Here is a 17,323-nt window from a genome sequence, read left to right as displayed (position 1 = left end):
ACACAGTTAAAGGCTTTATAAGATAACGAATATAAATTATGAAGCAGTGTAAATTATAAGATAACGAATTTATAAGATAATGAATTTATTTATAAGAGTGAATTTATTTATAAGATAACGAATGTAAATTATGAAGTCAGTGAAGCAGAAGTAGATGTTTTTCTGGAATTCCCTTGCTTTTTCTATGATCCATTGGATGTTGGCAACTTGGTCTCTGGTTCCTCTGCCTTTTCTAAATCCAGCTTGTACGTCTGGAAATTCAGCTCTGGAGAATCAGAAAATATAGAATGCCTCTTTTGCTGCCTTGGGCCAGGTTAAAAGTTGTGTGTGAAGTGGGAGGATGAAACTGCAGCAGGGGAAATTACAGATGAATTCATTTTGAAAAAAAATGAGTCACATTGAAGTGTGTATAGAATGTATGGTATGGGGGGAGAGTTGTTATCATTTCAATTAAAAAAGCCTCCTCTAACTTAAAAACTCCAGTATTAACGTGGCATTATAGGACTGTAAATATTGGACATTCCAAGATAAATCACAGACATAATGCAAAATCTGACCCAATTCTTAGGAACACAGACTATAAAACACTATAATGAAGGCAAAAATCCACATCGAATCTCCATTGTCTCAGAAGATACAATTTAAAGAAGTCCTTCCCTATTCTGTAGCGTTACCACCAGTAAATGTTAATAATTTTTTCCTGCCCTTTGTCATTAATATATGCTTGCCACTTTTGGGCAAACGTCTCTGGTTTGCTTTTTTGGTGGGTGGTGAAAGGTGAGAGGAATGCAGTTAGGTAGCAGATTTTCCCACAAACAGGCAGCACAGACATAATATCTTTCCACACTGCACTTGATGCTCTGAATTATTAATTAGGATGTTAAATGTATTGCTCAGTGCATGAGATTATATTTAACTCCATATACTGACGATCTGAGCTTTGCACCTTCCTGGGTTTGAAAATTAGATTCTGTAACACCAGGATTTCTTATGTTTGTTCAGAGACTCATACGTGTAACCAGGGTGGGGAATCACTTTAAGCAGACCCGAGGAGGTGAAAAGTCAACTAAGGTCTAGGGTGGAATCCCCAAATAGGAACTGGGAAAAGAGCAACATCCACTATTAGCTCCTTGGCACTTTACTCCCAGGTTCCATCTTCCAGACAATTCTGTCTAGAAGTATTAGAAAAGACTTGGGCTCGCATCAATCAGACCTGGGTTCAGATACAGATTCCACCAAAGCCTAAGATACAAAAACAGGGGATGAGATGAATAAATTAGGGTGCATTGCTTCAATGAAATAGCATGTAATTATTAAGCTAAAAATTTTATGCAAAAAAACATTTTATACAAACATTTTGTGAAATGGATGGTACCGCAGTGTTTAACGTAAAGGAAAAACATTGGAAGCATTCTAAATGCCTGTTAAAATGGGTTTGGAAAAATAAATTATGATCCATCCATAATGTTGTGAGCTGACCAAGGCCAATTTGGTCAGGCAGTCTTCAAGGCTCTTTTGTAGCTTTCCCATCTAGCCACCAGGTTGTAACAAGAGTGAGCCTCAGGCCCAAATCAGCCAGGTTGAAATTAACAAGCAGGCCTAAACAACAGTGGTACAACCTCCTGTGTATCTAAAGGGGTCCCAGCTTGGTCCTAACATGCAAAAAGCATTTAAGGTGGAGGCCACAGTACTCTAGAAGCAAGATTCCGTTAGCCTTGAAGGCAGCATCAGGCAATCAGAATATCCAAATTCATGGCAGAACAAAGGGCCCTTAGGGATCCACCCAGAGGTGTCCCTGAGCACAGGCTACACACCTGCCTAGATCCAGCTGCCCTGTCTGTGCAAGTTTGGAGAGCGTCTCTAAAATTATTCAGCCAATCTATGTACCTTGAATACTTCTCAATGCAACAGTAAGAGCCCATTGGGAATACCCGTTGTGCAGATTCACTTGCTATGTCATTCTGCTAATTAGCAAAATCTAGTGTTGATGGGCAGAGAAGGCAATGGCACCCCACTCCAGTACTCTTGCCTGGAAACTCCCATGGACAGAGGAGCCTGTTAGGCTGCAGTCCATGGGGTCGCTAAGAGTCAGACACAACTTCACTTTCACTTTTCACTTTCATGCATTGGAGAAGGAAATGGCAACCAACTCGAGTGTTCTTGCCTGGAGAATCCCAAGGACAGCGGAACCTGGTGGGCTGCCGTCTGTGGGGTCGCACAGAGTCGGACATGCAGCAGTGTTGATGGGAGATAAGAGTAGAGGAAGCACTTGGAGGGTGACTTTTCTGATTAAAAGTCGGTTGGCTGCTCCTGGAGTGGGTGTTCCTGTGAAAAGCAGCTCACTAGCCCTAAAAGCCTAGCTTAAACTAAACAGCAGGTGCTTCATAACACACTGCCCGTCTTTAAAGCAAATTAGAGACATCCTAACGCAGACAACAGAATACTATGCACCAGTTAAAGAGAGTAGGACACATCACTTTGTGCCACAGCATTTTAAAGTGAAATAAGCAAGAATATATAACATGATTTTTATTTTTATTAAAAAAAAAATCTTGTGTATGACTAAATAGGTGTAAAGGAAAATCTAGACAGGTATGTAGAACTCATTGTTACCCTTAGAGAATAATTAGCGGGGAGAGAAGGAAGAAACCTCCCATTGTTTCTTTATGCATTTCTGCACTTTGAATTTTTTATGAGTATGTGTTACTTTGATAACATGAATTTTTTAAATTAATGCTTTTTATAAAAGGACATTGTGGAAGAATAATTATGTGGAGAAATGTTTATCATATATCCTTGGGTAAAATCTAGTAGATAGTATACATTAGATATGACAACCATTGTCTCCTCATCTGTGTGCAACTCCCCCAATTGGAGATTGTATCAATATTTTCCAAAGGTGGTTATGCCAATAAATATCCCAGTGTGCAAGCTCTTCTGATGTGACTTTGACAGGCTTCTATTGACAGGTGGCGGTGGGGGTGGGGTCTGTGTTCGCTCCCCTTTAATCTATGCAGACCTTTCTTTTTAATTTAATTTTTATTTTATATTAGAGTATAGCTGATTTACAGTATTATATTAGTTTCAAATGCACAGCAAAGTGATTCAGTTATACATATACATATATCCATTCTTTTCTAGATTCTATTCCCATATAGGTTATTACAGAATATTGAACGTTCCCTTTTTTGCACAGTAGGTCCCTGTTGATTATCTATTTTATATATACTCATAATACTCTTTCTCTCACTCAGTTGTGTCCAACTCTTTGCAGTCTCATGGACTGTAGCCCACCATGTTCCTCCGTCCACGGAATTGTCCAGGCAAGAATACTGGAGTGGGTAGCCATTCCCCTCTCCAGGGGATCTTCCCAACCCAGGGACTGAACCCGGGTCTTCCCGCATTTCAGGCAGATTCTGTACTGTTTGAGCCACTGAGGAAGCCCCATTTTATATTTTATGTATAGGAGTGTGTATATGTTAATTCCAAATTCCTAATTTATTGTTCCCCACCTTTCACCTTTCAGTTCAGTTCAGTCGCTCAGTCGTGTCCGACTCTTCGCGACCCCATGAATCGCAGCACGCCAGGCCTGCCTGTCCATCACCAACTCCAGGAGTTCACTCAGACTCACGTCCATCCAGTCAGTGATGCCATCCAGCCATCTCATCCTCTGTCATCCCCTTCTCCTCCTGCCCCCAATCCCTCCCAGCATCAGAGTCTTTTCCAATGAGTCAACTCTTCACATGAGGTGGCCAAAGTACTGGAGTTTCAGCTTTAGCATCATTCCTTCCAAAGAAATCCCAGGGCTGATCTCCTTCACAATGGACTGGTTGGATCTCCTTGCAGTCCAAGGGACTCTCAAGAGTCTTCTCCAACACCACAGTTCAAAAGCATCAATTCTTCAGCACTCAGCTTTCTTCACAGTCCAACTCTCACATCCATACATGACCACTGGAAAAACCATAGCCTTGACTAGATGAACTTTTGTTGGCAAAGTAATGTCTCTGCTTTTGAATATGCTATCTAGGTTGGTCATAACTTTCCTTCCAAGGAGTAAGCGTCTTTTAATTTCATGGCTGCAGTCACCATCTGCAGTGATTTTGAAGCCCAGAAAAATAAAGTCTGCCACTGTTTCCACTGTTTCCCCATCTATTTCTCATGAAGTGATGGGACCAGATGCCACGATCTTAGTTTTCTGAATGTTGAGCTTTAAGCCAACTTTTTCACTCTCCACTTTCACTTTCATCAAGAGGCTTTTTAGTTCCTTTTTGCTTTCTGCCATAAGGATGGTATCATCTACATATCTGAGGTTATTGATATTTCTCCCGGCAATCTTGATTCCAGCTTGTGCTTCTTCTAGCCCAGCGTTTCTCATGATGTACTCTGCATGTAAGTTAAATAAGCAGGGTGACAATATACAGCTTTGACGTACTCTTTTTCCTATTTGGAACCAGTCTGTTGTTCCATGTCCAGTTCTACCTGTGGCTTCCTGACCTGCATATAGGTTTCTCAAGAGGCAGGTAAGGTGGTCTGGTATTCCCATCTCTTTCAGAATTTTCCACAGTTTATTGTGATCCACACAGTCAAAGGCTTTGGCATAGTCAATAAAGCAGAAATAGATGCTTTTCTGGAACTCTCTTACTTTTTCGATGATCCAGCGAAAAAGCAAGAGAGTTCCAGAAAAACATCTATTTCTGCTTTATTGCCTTTCACCTTTGGTAATCACAAATTTATTTTCAAAGTCTAAATCTGTTACTATTTTGTAAATACGTTCTTTTGTGTAATTTTTTTAGATGCCACATAAAAAGGATATCATATGATATTTGTCTTTCTCTGACTTCGCTTAGTATGATAAGCTCTAGGTCCATCCCAGTTGCTGCAAATGGCATTGGTTCATTCTTTTTTATGGCTGAGTATTATTCCACTGTGGGCTTCCCAAGTGGCTCAGTGTTAAAGAATCCACCTGTCAGTGAAGTAGACACAGGAGATGCAGTTTTGATCCCAGGGTTGGGAAGATCCCCTGGAGGTGGAAATGGCAACCCCCTCCAGCATTCTTGCCTGAAAAATCCCATGGATGATGAACCCGGTGGGCTACAGTCCATAGGGTCACAGAGAGTCAGACATGACTGAGCACAATATTGCATTGCATATATGTACCGCATCTTCTTTATCCATTCATCTGTCCATAGACATTGAGTTGCTTCCGTGTCTTAGCTATTGTGAATAGTGCTGGTATGAACATTGGGGTACGTGTATCTTTTTGAATTATGGTTATCTCTGGATATATGTCCAGGAGTGGGATTGCAGGATCATATGGTAGTTCTATTTTTAGTTTTTAAAGGAACCCCCATACTGTTCTCCATAGTAGCTACACCAATTTACATTCCCACCAACAGCATAGGAGGGTTCCCTCTTCTTCGAAGATGGCCATTCTGACCCATGTGAAGTAACACCTCATTGTGGTTTTGATTTGTACTTCTGTAATAGTTAGCAATGTTGAGCATCTTTTCATGTGCTTTTTGGCCATCTGGGCAGAACTTTCGGTGTTGACCACACAAGTGATATGATGAGCAAGTGAGCAAGGAAGTGATTGATGCTCAAAACCACAATGAGGTATCACTTCAAGATGGCTGCCACCTGGCTTTCTCTCCCTCTTGGGACACACACTTGAGCCTTTGGGGTCCTGAGCCATCATGTAAGACATCTGGTTACCCTGAAGCCACCATGCTGGAATGATCATGTAGACATCTTTCCATGTGGAAAGAGCATACAGAAATAGAGAGCAAGGAAGTTACCCAGTATGCCCAGCTGTGCCGACTCCCAGCTGTTTCAGTCTTCCTAGTCCAAGTGTCAGAAGCCTTCAAGATGACACCACCTCCAGCCACCATCTGACAGCAATGGTGTGAGAGATTCCCCAAGTCAGGACACTACTCAGCCGAGCTGCTTCCAAATTTCTGATGCAAGGAAAGCCTAAGAGATAATCAAAGGTAATGATTTGAAACCACTAAGTTTGATGGCAATTGTAGTGTAGACTCAATAACAGCTACAGCCCTTTTGAGAGAGCCTGCCACTTCCTCAGTCTGGGAGGGAAAGCCCTAGGAACCCATCGGTTCCACACGCACCCACACATAGCACCAGTGACAGGACCCCTGGAGGCTTTCTGACCCTGGCGAGGCTTCTGTTTCTCTCTTCCGGAAATTTATAACACGAATACCCCCATTGAGCCTCCTGGCTTGAGAACACCAGGAACTTCAGCTTCAGTCTGTATGTTGTGTCCCAACCTGTGGAAGACAGAAAAAGGAATCAAACAATCATGGAAAAGCAGGAACGAGAGAGACCCCATAGCCTCAAACGAGGACCTTCCTTTCCTATTTTTGTCTTGTTCCTGATGCTCTTCCTTCGTTCTTTCTTGAGACACGCTTATAACCATCATTACCATCACCTTTATTATTATGACTAAGGGTGACTGTCCACTCACATGCCAAGCAGTGTTCTAGGTGCTCTATGCGTGATAACTTTATTTTTTATTTATTTTTAAAGAGCTCAGCTTTTTATTTTAAACCTGTTACTAAAGCGGTTTAGTCAAAAAGACCAAAGCCCATGTCATCATCAGACTCTTCAGATTCTTCTTTTTTTGCTTCTACTTTCTTCTCTTTAGCTGGAGCAGCAGTGGTGGAGGGGACAGGACCTCCTGCAGGTTCAGCACCAGCTGCTGGGACAAGTCCGCCAGCCCCCATGTTGCAGACGAGGCTCCCATCATTGACATTGGCCAAAACCTCTGCAAACAAGCCTGGTCAGAAAGGTTCAACGTTTACACCAGCTGCTTTAATGAGGGCATTATTCTTACACTCTGTGACCGTCACCTCATCGTCGTGCAGGATGGGGGCCGAGTAGATGCAAGCAAGCTCTGAGAAGGAGGCCATGGTGCGGGGTGAGTGCTAGGTGGGGGCTGTTGGGCGTGGTGCTAGTTGCCCAGATGAAGTGAAAGTCTCACCCCAACCAGGCCTTAGCTTCCTCAGGACTGCATACTTTAGCGGCCGCTGAGGAAAGGGCTATGCATATTAACTTTAATCCTCACATGATCCATGAGGTGAACATCACGATTATCCATATTTACAGATGGGGAAACTGGACCCTAAACAGAAAAGTCACTCATCTAATGTCACACAGGCACTCGGATAACAGGAGCTCACTCTCTATCCAACACTGTTGTTATAGACCCTATTTTTGGGGTTTGTTTAGTCACTCACTCATGTCCAACTCTTTTGCGACCCAATGGACTGCATCCTGCCAGGCTCCTCTGTAAATGGGGATTCTCCAGGCAAGAATACTGGAGTGGGTTGCCCTGCCCTCCTCCCAACCAAGGGATTAAACCCGCCCTGTATTGGCAGGTGGATTCTTTACCACTAATCCACCAGTGAAAGTGAAAGTCGCTTAGTCTTGTCCAACTCTTTGTGACTCCACAGACTGTATAGTCCATGGAATTCTCTAGGCCAGAATACTGGAGTGGGTAGCCTTTTCCTTCTCCAGGGGATCTTCCCAACCCAGGAATCAAACCGGGGTCTCCTGCATTGCAGGCAGATTCTTTACCAACTGAGCCACAAGGGAAGGCCAATAATACTGGAGTGGGTAGCCTATCCCTTCTCCAAGGGATCTTCCCAACCTAGGAATTGAACTGGGGTCTCCTGCATAGCAGGTGGATTCTTTATCAACTGAGTTATCAGGGAAGCCACCAGGGATTACATATTAAACTCAGTCACTCACCCTTCAGTTTAGTTCAGTTCAGTCGCCCGGTTGTGTCCAACTCTTTGCGACCCCATGAATCGCAGCATGCCAGGCCTCCCTGTCCATCACCAATTCCTGGAGTTCACTCAGACTCACATCCCTCGAGTCAGTGGTGCCATCCAGCCATCTCATCCTCTGTCGTCCTCTCCTCCTGTCCCCAATCCCTCCCAGCATCAGAGTCTTTTCCAATGAGTCAACTCTTCACATGAGGTGGCCAAAGTACTGGAGTTTCAGCTTTAGCATCATTCCTTCCAAAGAAATCCCAGGGCTGATCTCCTTCACAATGGACTGGTTGGATCTCCTTGCAGTCCAAGGGACTCTCAAGAGTCTTCTCCAACACCACAGTTCAAAAGCATCAATTCTTCGGCGCTCAGCCTTCTTCACAGTCCAACTCTCACATCCATACATGACCACTGGAAAAACCATAGCCTTGACTAGTCGGACCTTTTTTGGCAAAGTAATGTCTCTGCTTTTGAATATGCTATCTAGGTTGGTCATAACTTTCCTTCCAAGGAGTAAGCGTCTTTTAATTTCATGGCTGTAGTCACCATCTGCAGTGATTTTGGAGCCCCCAAAAATAAAGTCTGATACTGTTTCCACTGTTTCCCCATCTATTTCCCATGAAGTGATGGGACCGGATGCCGTGATCTTAGTTTTCTGAATGTTGAGCTTTAAGCCAACTTTTTCACTCTCCTCTTTCACTTTCATCAAGAGGCTTTTTAGTTCCTCTTCACTTTCTGCCATGAGGGTGGTGTCATCTGCATATCTGAGGTTATTGATATTTCTCCTGGCAATCTTGATTCCAGCTTGTGTTTCTTCCAGCCCAGCGTTTCTCATGATGTACTCTGCATAGAAGTTAAATAAGCAGGGTGACAATATACAGCCTTGACGTACTCCTTTTCCTATTTGGAACCAGTCTGTTGTTCCATGTCCAGTTCTAACTGTGGCTTCCTGACCTGCACACAGATTTCTCAAGAGGCAGGTCAGGTGGTCTGGTATTCCCATCTCTTTCAGAATTTTCCACAGTGTATTGTGATCCACACAGTCAAAGGCTTTGGCATAGTCAATAAAGCAGAAATAGATGTTTTTCTGGAACTCTCTTGCTTTTTCCATGATCTAGTGGATGTTGGCAATTTGATCTCTTTCCTAAAACCAGCTTGAACACCAGGAAGTTCACGGTTCACGTACTGCTGAAGCCTGGCTTGGAGAATTTGAGCATTACTAGCATGTGAAATGAGTGCAATTGTGCGGTAGTTTGAGCATTCTTAGGCATTGCCTTTCTTTGGGATTGGAATGAAAACTGACCTTTTCCAGTCCTGTGGCCACTGCTGAGTTTTCCAAATTTGCTGGCATATTGAATACAGCACTTTCACAGCATCATCTTTCAGGATTTGAAATAGCTCAACTGGAATTCCATCAGCTCCACTAGCTTTGTTCGTAGTGATGCTTTCTAAGGCCCACTTGACTTCACATTCCAGGATGTCTGGCTCTAGGTCAGTGATCACACCATGGTGATTATCTGGGTCGTGAAGCTCTTTTTTTGTACAGTTCTTCTGTGTATTCTTGCCACTTCTTAATATCTTCTGCTTCTGTTAGGTCCATACCATTTCTGTCCTTTATCGAGCCCATCTTTGCATGAAATGTTCCCTTGGTATCTCTGATTTTCTTGAAGAGATCCCTAGTCTTTCCCATTCTGCTGTTTTCCTCTATTTCTTTGCATTGATCGCTGAGGAAGGCTTTCTTATCTCTTCTTGCTATTCTTTGGAACTCTGCATTCAGATGCTTGTATCTTTCCTGCCAATAGAGTCCCTCTGTTTTTGTTACAATCACTTGCAGCTAAATTGTTTCTTATCAAGCCCAATATGTATGGAAGCATTCCAGTTTGATAAAACTTGGTACAAATAAATTTAACATGAGTCCAGAGGGAAGGATGCAATTGTTGCAGGAGAGACACTGTGATAGCTCCAGATACAAGTGCAGGTCAGAACTACAGGTCACTGGGGCTTCCGGTTCCAGGCTCAGTGGCTGGTTGAGGGAGAGAGCACTGTGGCTGCGCAGGAGCAGGTCCTCAGGCAAATTCAGGAGGAGAAGTTGGAAGGAAATGATTCAAAACTGCAGTTGGATTGGACTTTGGTTCATCATAATGTGTTAATGTTGGTTCATTAGTTGTGACAAATATACATCAAAGTAACATAAGAGGTTAACAACAGGGGAAACTGGGTATAAGGTATGTGGGAAATCTCTGTATACACTGTCTTTGCTACTTCTCAGGACACCTCAAACTATTGTCAAATTTTTAAATAAATTATCTTTGGCTGTGCTGGGTCTTTGTGGCTGCGCTCAGGCTTTAGTCTCTAGTTGCGGCAAGTGGGGGCTACTTCTGTAGTTGCGGTGCACAGGCTCCTCATTTCAGGCTTCTCTTGTTGCGAAGCATGGTGTCTACAGAGCACAGGCTTTAGTAGTTGTAGCTCACAGGCTTAGCTGCCCCGCAGCACGTGGAATCTTGCTGGACCAGGGATTGAACTCGTGTCCCCTCCATTGGCAGGTGTATTCTTAACCACTGGACCAGCAGGGAAGTCCTGTTCTCAAATTTAAAATGTCCTCAAACAAGCAAACAAATCTTCTGTAACTGGAAGGCAGAATGGGGCCCCAAGAGACAGTCCAACAGTGAACAAAAGAGGGAGCAAAGGCCAGACCAGGAGTCTGAACACCAGGTAAGTTAGAAACATGAGGGTGAGTCCCGTCTGCCCTCCTCTCCTCAGCCCTGGGAACCCCACCCAGCACACACTGCAACTCAGGACACCCAAGATGTAGGTAGGAGTGGGGTGGTGCATGCCTGAGGGCAATGACAGTGCAAAGCCAGGCTCCCATCTCCCCTCTGGGCTATCACTAACGACCCAGAGCAGGTCAGTGCGAGGCACCCCCGCAGGCTGCTGTGTGCAGGGTTCCTGGTGTCACCCTCTGAGGTTGAGGGAAGCTATCTGGAGACTGGAGATTTTTCATTCATAACTCACCACATTCATAAGGAAGGGGAAGTAGCTGCCAGAGGTGATGCAAGAAGATGGAGCACAGTTGCTTTTCCTGATGCTGGTAATTGATCAGTAATGACCAATGTACACTCCTGAGTCTAGACTCTTTCCCCTTATGGGCAGCAGGATGGATGCCCAACAGCAGGCTGGAGCTAGGTAGGAGTGAAAGTGTTAGTTGCCCAGTCGCATCCAACTCTTTGTGACCCCATGGACTGCAGTCCACCAGTCTTCTCTGTCCATGGAATTCTCCATGCAAGAATACTGGAATGGGTTGCCATTCCCTTCTCCAGAGGATCTTCCCCACTGAGGGGATCCTCCCTACCCTGGGATCAAACCCAGGTCTTCCCGTATGGCAGGCAGATTCTTCACCATCTGAGCCACCAGGGAAGCCCTAGAACTAGGAGTGTGGTCTCCCAAAGGGCAGGGGCTTGAACACTTTTGCTGGAAGCTTTCAATAGTTGTGGGGGCCGGGGAGGGAGAGACGAGGCAGTGACTAGGTCTGGAGAAAGGATGATCAGGCAGGTTTGGGGGCCCAGCTGAGTACCAGTCCCCAGGGTAGGGAAAGTTCCACAGCTGCAATCAGCAACCCATTATAGGAAGAGAAGGCAGGCAGTCACATTATTCTGGGATCTGGGTTTTGCCCGGTAGTTCCAAGAGAAGGCCTGAGAGGCAAGGGAACAAGGGTATGGTGAAGGTAAAGAGTGAGGAGTATACAGCTCAACTCCAGAAAAATAAATGACCCAATCAAAAAATGGGCCAAAGAACTAAATAGACATTTCTCCAAAGAAGACATACAGATGGCTAACAAACACATGAAAAGATGCTCAACATCACTCATTATCAGAGAAATGCAAATCAAAACCACTATGAGCCAGTCAGAATGGCTGCAATCCATAAGTCTACAAGCAATAAATGCTGGAGAGGGTGTGGAGAAAAGGGAACTCTCTTACACTGTTGGTGGGAATGCAAACTAGTACAGCCACTATGGAGAACAGTGTGGAGATTCCTTAAAAAACTGGAAATAGAACTGCCTTATGATCCAGCAATCCCACTGCTGGGCATATACACTGAGGAAACCAGAAGGGAAAGAGACACGTGTACCCCAATGTTCATTGCAGCACTGTTTATAATAGCCAGGACATGGAAGCAACCTAGATGCCCATCAGCAGATGAATGGATAAGAAAGCAGTGGTACATATACATATACACAATGGAGTATTACTCAGCCATTAAAAAGAATACATTTGAATCAGTTCTAGTGAGATGGATGAAACTGGAACCTATTATACAGAGTGAAGTAAGCCAGAAAGAAAAACACCAATACAGTATACTAACGCATATATATGGAATTTAGAAAGATGGTAACAATAACCCTGTGTACGAGACAGCAAAAGAGACACCGATGTATAGATCAGTCTTATGGACTCTGTGGGAGAGGGAGAGGGTGGGGAGATTTGGGAGAATGGCATTGAAATATGTATAATATCATGTGTGAAACGAGTCGCCAGTCCAGGTTCGATGCACGGTACTGGATGCATGGGGCTGGTGCACTGGGACGACCCAGAGGGAGGGTATGGGGAGGGAGGAGGGAGGAAGGTTCAGGATGGGGAACGCGGGTATACCTGTGGCGGATTCATTTCGATATTTGGCAAAACTAATACAATATTGTAAAGTTTAAAAAAAAAAATGAGGAGTAATCTATGGGTCCAAAGCAGAATGAGGATGGCAGAAAAGATAGAAAGGGAATCAGTGGGGGATATGGAGGACCGGGCGCCAGCCAGCTCCTGTCAGCTTCAGAAACTGTCTTGAAAACAGCTGTGGCCCAAGTTTGGCCTTGCCTATGTGATTACCTGGAAATTGAACTTGCTGTGATCACTTCACTAGCAGAAGATTCTCTCCAACACTGTGTGTGTGCATAGAAGGCATCATTTGTTCACCCATTCATTCATTCATATATCCAATTTTTAACAGATTATTTATTTATTGGTTGTACTGGGTCTTCATTGCTACATGAGGGCCTTCTATAGTTGAGGTGAGAGAGGGCTGCTCTTCCTGCTGTGTGCAGGCTTCTCATTGCAGTGGCTTCCCTTGTTGCAGAGCACAGGCTCTAGGCACCCAGGCTCCAGCAGCTGCAGCACGCAGACTCCGTAGTTGTGGCACTCCGCAGCTTCGTTGGGCTTAGTTGCTCTGTAGCATGTGGAATCTTCCCGGACCAGGGATCGAACCCATCTCCCCTGTGTTGGATTCCTATCCACTGTACCACCAGGAAGTTCTCATATATCCAGGGTTGAGTGTTTCCAAAGTGCTGTGTCAACTAGATCCTGCTATGTTGGAGCTGAGCCATATAAAAAGAAGCTTTTTCCCCTTTCCCCCTTCAAATGGGATGTGAAGTCTCAGGTTATTTACACGGGGTTCAGCTCCAAGTTCATGGAGCACACTGCAAATATCCAACGCTGGATATATGAATGAATGAGTGAATGAACAAATTACGCAACTTCGATTTATTTTAGTTTAAATATGCTCATCCACTACGTGCAATCTGAGAAAACTCTTAAAATATTGTAGGTGTAACTTACATACCATAAAATGCACGAGTCTGAAGTGAACAGCTTGTGTATTCTCATCTATGCGTATCTCCCATGTAACCACTGTCCAGATCAACATACAGAACATTGCCATCGCCCCAGAAAGTTCCCCTGTGCCCCTTCTCAGTTTACCTCCCTCACCCTCAGATAAGGAACATTATGGTTTCTGTCATCATAGATTCAGAGGACATGGTGCTTTTTTTTGGCTCCACTGGGTCTTTGTTGCTTTGTGCAGACTTTCTGTAGTTATGGAGAGTGGGGGCTACTCTTTGTTGTGGGGCACAGTCTCTATAGGGGCACGGTCTCAGTAGTTGCGGCTCCCAGGCTCTAGAGCATGGGCTCAGTAGTTGCGGCACACAGGCTCGGTTTCTCCGTGGCATGTGAAATCTTCCCAGGCCAAGGATTGAACCTGTGTCCCCTGCATTGGCAGGCAGATTCTTATCCACTGCGCTACCAGGGAAGTCCCAACATGGTGCTTTTGATTAGGTTTTTCATGGTGGTGGAGGTGGAGGCAGGTGGAGAGAACTAACGCAAAGCCACGGAAGTCAGTAACCAGTGGCTCAATGAGATGAAACTTGGAAATAAGATTGCACTCTGTCTCAGAGTTTAATCAGGAAAACAAATACGGCGGAAACCATGGAAGGGAGTGGGAAGTTCTCACGAATGGTGTGGCTGTACAGTCATCCCCCAAAGGGGGCTTATTACAGTACCCTGTCAATCTGAGTACAAACATCCAGTTTCCCAGCAGCTGTGTTCTGTCTGTGGAGATGGGTACAGCAGAACCTCATGTGTTAAATATTTGCTGTGGTTGCATACTCACCAAGTTGATTTTGGGTAACTAGGATTCCTATGTCACTTGCATTTTTGGAGAGAATACGCTGACCAGGTTGTCATGAATGTGCAGACTACCACGTACTTGTATATATCAAAATGGTATTTGCACCATTAAGAACCTGTAACTTTATTGTTTGGGGTCAATGTCATGGAGTCAGATTCCCTCTGGGACACTGACAAAACTGGGGTTCTCAGACTGGGAGGCTGAAGCCTGGATTTTGCCCTATAGTGAATTCCCATAGTAGATACCATCTCTAAGATCTCTTGTTAAGACAGCCGTAAACATGCCAACCACAACTCCGGCCTTTCTTTGGAAACTTCCACCCTCACTGAAGACGTGTTTTGTAAACACAAGAATCTCCAAACATAAGCTGAAATCGAATACAAATAATTCCTACCAAGTCAAAGGGAGATACAGCTCCTCAAGATTCCACGAAGCAAGCTAGATTTTTAAAACTTTTTTTATTGTCAAACATGACACAAACATACATCAGTGTTCAAAATATCGATAATAATGAAGCAAACACTAGTGTAACAATATCCACCTAGGTCATTAGGAAATGACCAACCTCCCCAAATCCTTCTGCATGTCCCTTTAAAAATATTTTTTTTTAATTTCTTGGCCACACTGCACAGCATATGGGATCTTAGCTTCCCAATGAGGGATCAAACCCACACCCCCCGCATGGGAAGCGCAGTCTTAACCGCTGGATCGCCAGGAAAGTCCTGCATGTCCTTTCTAGACATATCCCCCTCTCTACCACCCCATAGGTAACTTGTATGACATTTTTATGGCAGTCATTTCCTTGCTTTTCTTTATACTTTGACCATCTATGCTGCATCCATAAACAGTATACTTTCTTTTTTCCTGATTTTGAACTTTATATAAATGAAGTCAAACTGTTCATTTCTTATTTTTATATAGTATAAATGTGATATATAATACGTAACCTATTATTTATATTTATTCAGTTTCATTATGATATAGTATCCCATTGTATGAAATATATACCACAATTTATTTAATCAATATACCATAATTTATTATTAATATGTAAGTGCATGTTCCTGTAGTATTTCCTCTAAGGAATGGAGCTGCTGGGTCATAAGTTTGGTATTTCTTCAGCTTTAATAGACAAGGCAATGTTTTCAAAAACTGTTCTCCCAGTTTATGCTTCCACCCCCACGTTATGAGAGTTTCAGTTGATTCACATCCTTGCCTACACTTAGCATGGTCAGATTTCTAAACTTTTTGCCAGTCAAGTGGCGTGTTGGTATCTCATGGTTTCAAATTTGCATTTCCCTAACTATTAATGCAGCTGAGCATGTTAGTATAGTGGCGGGTCTTTTGTATTTATTCTTCTGTAAAGTATCTATTCAAGTCAGTTGCCCATTTTTCTATCAGTTTGTCTCTATCTTACTGATTTGTAGGAGCAATTTCCACTTTTTGGATATAATTGATCTTTTCCCATTTGGGGACTTGTATTTTCACTTTATGGGTTTTTTTAATTTGCTTTATTTTTCAGAACATTTTAGATTGAGAAGAATTGAGAAGATATTACATATACCTCACACTCAGTTTTCCTTATTATCAACAGCTTACATTAGTAGGGCACATTTGTCGCTATTAATGAACCAATAGTGATATTAATACGTTATTATTGACTAGAATCCATACTTTATTCAGATTTCCTTTTCCAAGGTGCTCTGTCAACTGGGTCCTGCTAGCTTGGAGCCGAACCGTATGAAAAGAAGCTTTTTTCCCCTTTCCCCCTTCAAATGGGATGTAAAATCTCAGGTTATTTACACAGGGTTCAGCTCACACTCACTTTTCCATTCTGCATATTGTGTCTTTTGAAAAAAAAAAAAAAAAATCCTTAATTTTCATTGAGCAGGGCTCCACAGGGCTCCCTGATGGCTGATTTACAGGGACCAGACCATCTCACCATGATCTCTCTGGGATCACTCAGAACTCACTGCTGGAATTAATGGGGGCTGGGTAGGGGGTGGGATGCAGAGTTAGAGAAGCAAACTATAGTATGTGTTTCTTCAAGTCTTCTATCTGGCCCTCTCCTTTTGGAACTCAAGAAGCAGGAATTTGACATTTTTGTTTTCTGGTTCTTTTCCAAGAGTCCTCCCCTCAGGGCAGTAGATGGCTGGAGTCTGGGCTATTTGGCCTGGGAGGAGAGGTGTGCCGAGAATGGGGGAGGAGGTTTCTTTTAGGCTAACACATGGGTCATTACTTCATATATTATCCTGGGCACACATATCCATCTTGAAATGCTTCAGTGGAAAAAGTTAACTGCACATCACTGGTTGTTTACTGAGCGCTAAAGATTGAATCAGAAGGGCTGTGTTCACAAAGCAGAACTGCTGAGGACTCAGAATGTGACCTTGAGTACATATGCCCTCCCCCAGGTTTCAATCTCTCAATCTATGATACAAGGAGCAGCGTTCCTACAGCATTTATCCTGCTGAATTTCAAGGCTATAAGCAGCAGCAATGTCCCTTTGAGACCTCAGATGAAAAGGGGTCTTAGATTTAAAGGATAAGCTATTCACTCTTGGCTCACAGAAAGGACATTATTTCTCAAGACAGAGTATGAAAGATTGTGAGATTTTGAGGTTTCCTGGGTGGGGAGGAATAGGCAGGATTTATATTATGTTCCAGTCTATTTATAATATTTTTGGTCTACTTCAAATTAAAAGAAATAAGAATGTCCTAGAACTCTTTCAAGAACAGAAAAATTCACTCCTCTCCCAGTTTTTCAGGCTGGATGAAATTGCAAGAGTTGTGCTCTACTTTTAGCTGATTATGCCCCTAAATAAAGTTTAGACAAATTTTTTTAGGACTGTTGTCTAGAACCTGTTCTACAATATGTAGTAAGATGCACAAAGAATGAAATTTTAGTTGATATGAAGATAAATGATTCCATCATGCTTAAAAATGAATTTTTAAAAAATGATTAAATTCTTATTGATATTTATTTTTTCAAATCAGTGATTTTAGAGTTGATGTTTTGAACTTAAACAGTTAATGGTAACCTGATGGGCTTTCTTCCTGTCACAGTTTAGTTTTTGCTATCTGAAA

General features: G+C 43.2%; 1 long non-coding RNA gene and 1 pseudogene across 1 annotated transcript in view; one reads left to right on the top strand and one right to left on the bottom strand.

Annotated features, from left to right (window-relative positions):
• The window catches only part of LOC138986332 (uncharacterized), a 115,023-nt gene extending 110,440 nt beyond the window's left edge, over positions 1-4,583 (top strand). The window contains exon 5 of the long non-coding RNA XR_011463163.1: positions 3,527-4,583. This is a non-coding gene — a long non-coding RNA (uncharacterized lncRNA). The remainder of the gene's footprint in view (positions 1-3,526) is intronic.
• A 146-nt stretch (positions 4,584-4,729) lies between these two features.
• Positions 4,730-8,505, bottom strand: LOC138986329 (large ribosomal subunit protein P1 pseudogene; annotated as a pseudogene).
• Between the last annotated feature and the right edge of the window lie 8,818 nt (positions 8,506-17,323).

This window comes from Bos mutus, chromosome X (assembly GCF_027580195.1).
Source record: "Bos mutus isolate GX-2022 chromosome X, NWIPB_WYAK_1.1, whole genome shotgun sequence".
NCBI classification, from domain to species: Eukaryota; Metazoa; Chordata; class Mammalia; order Artiodactyla; family Bovidae; genus Bos; species Bos mutus.
This window is presented reverse-complemented; position numbering and strand designations above follow the sequence as displayed.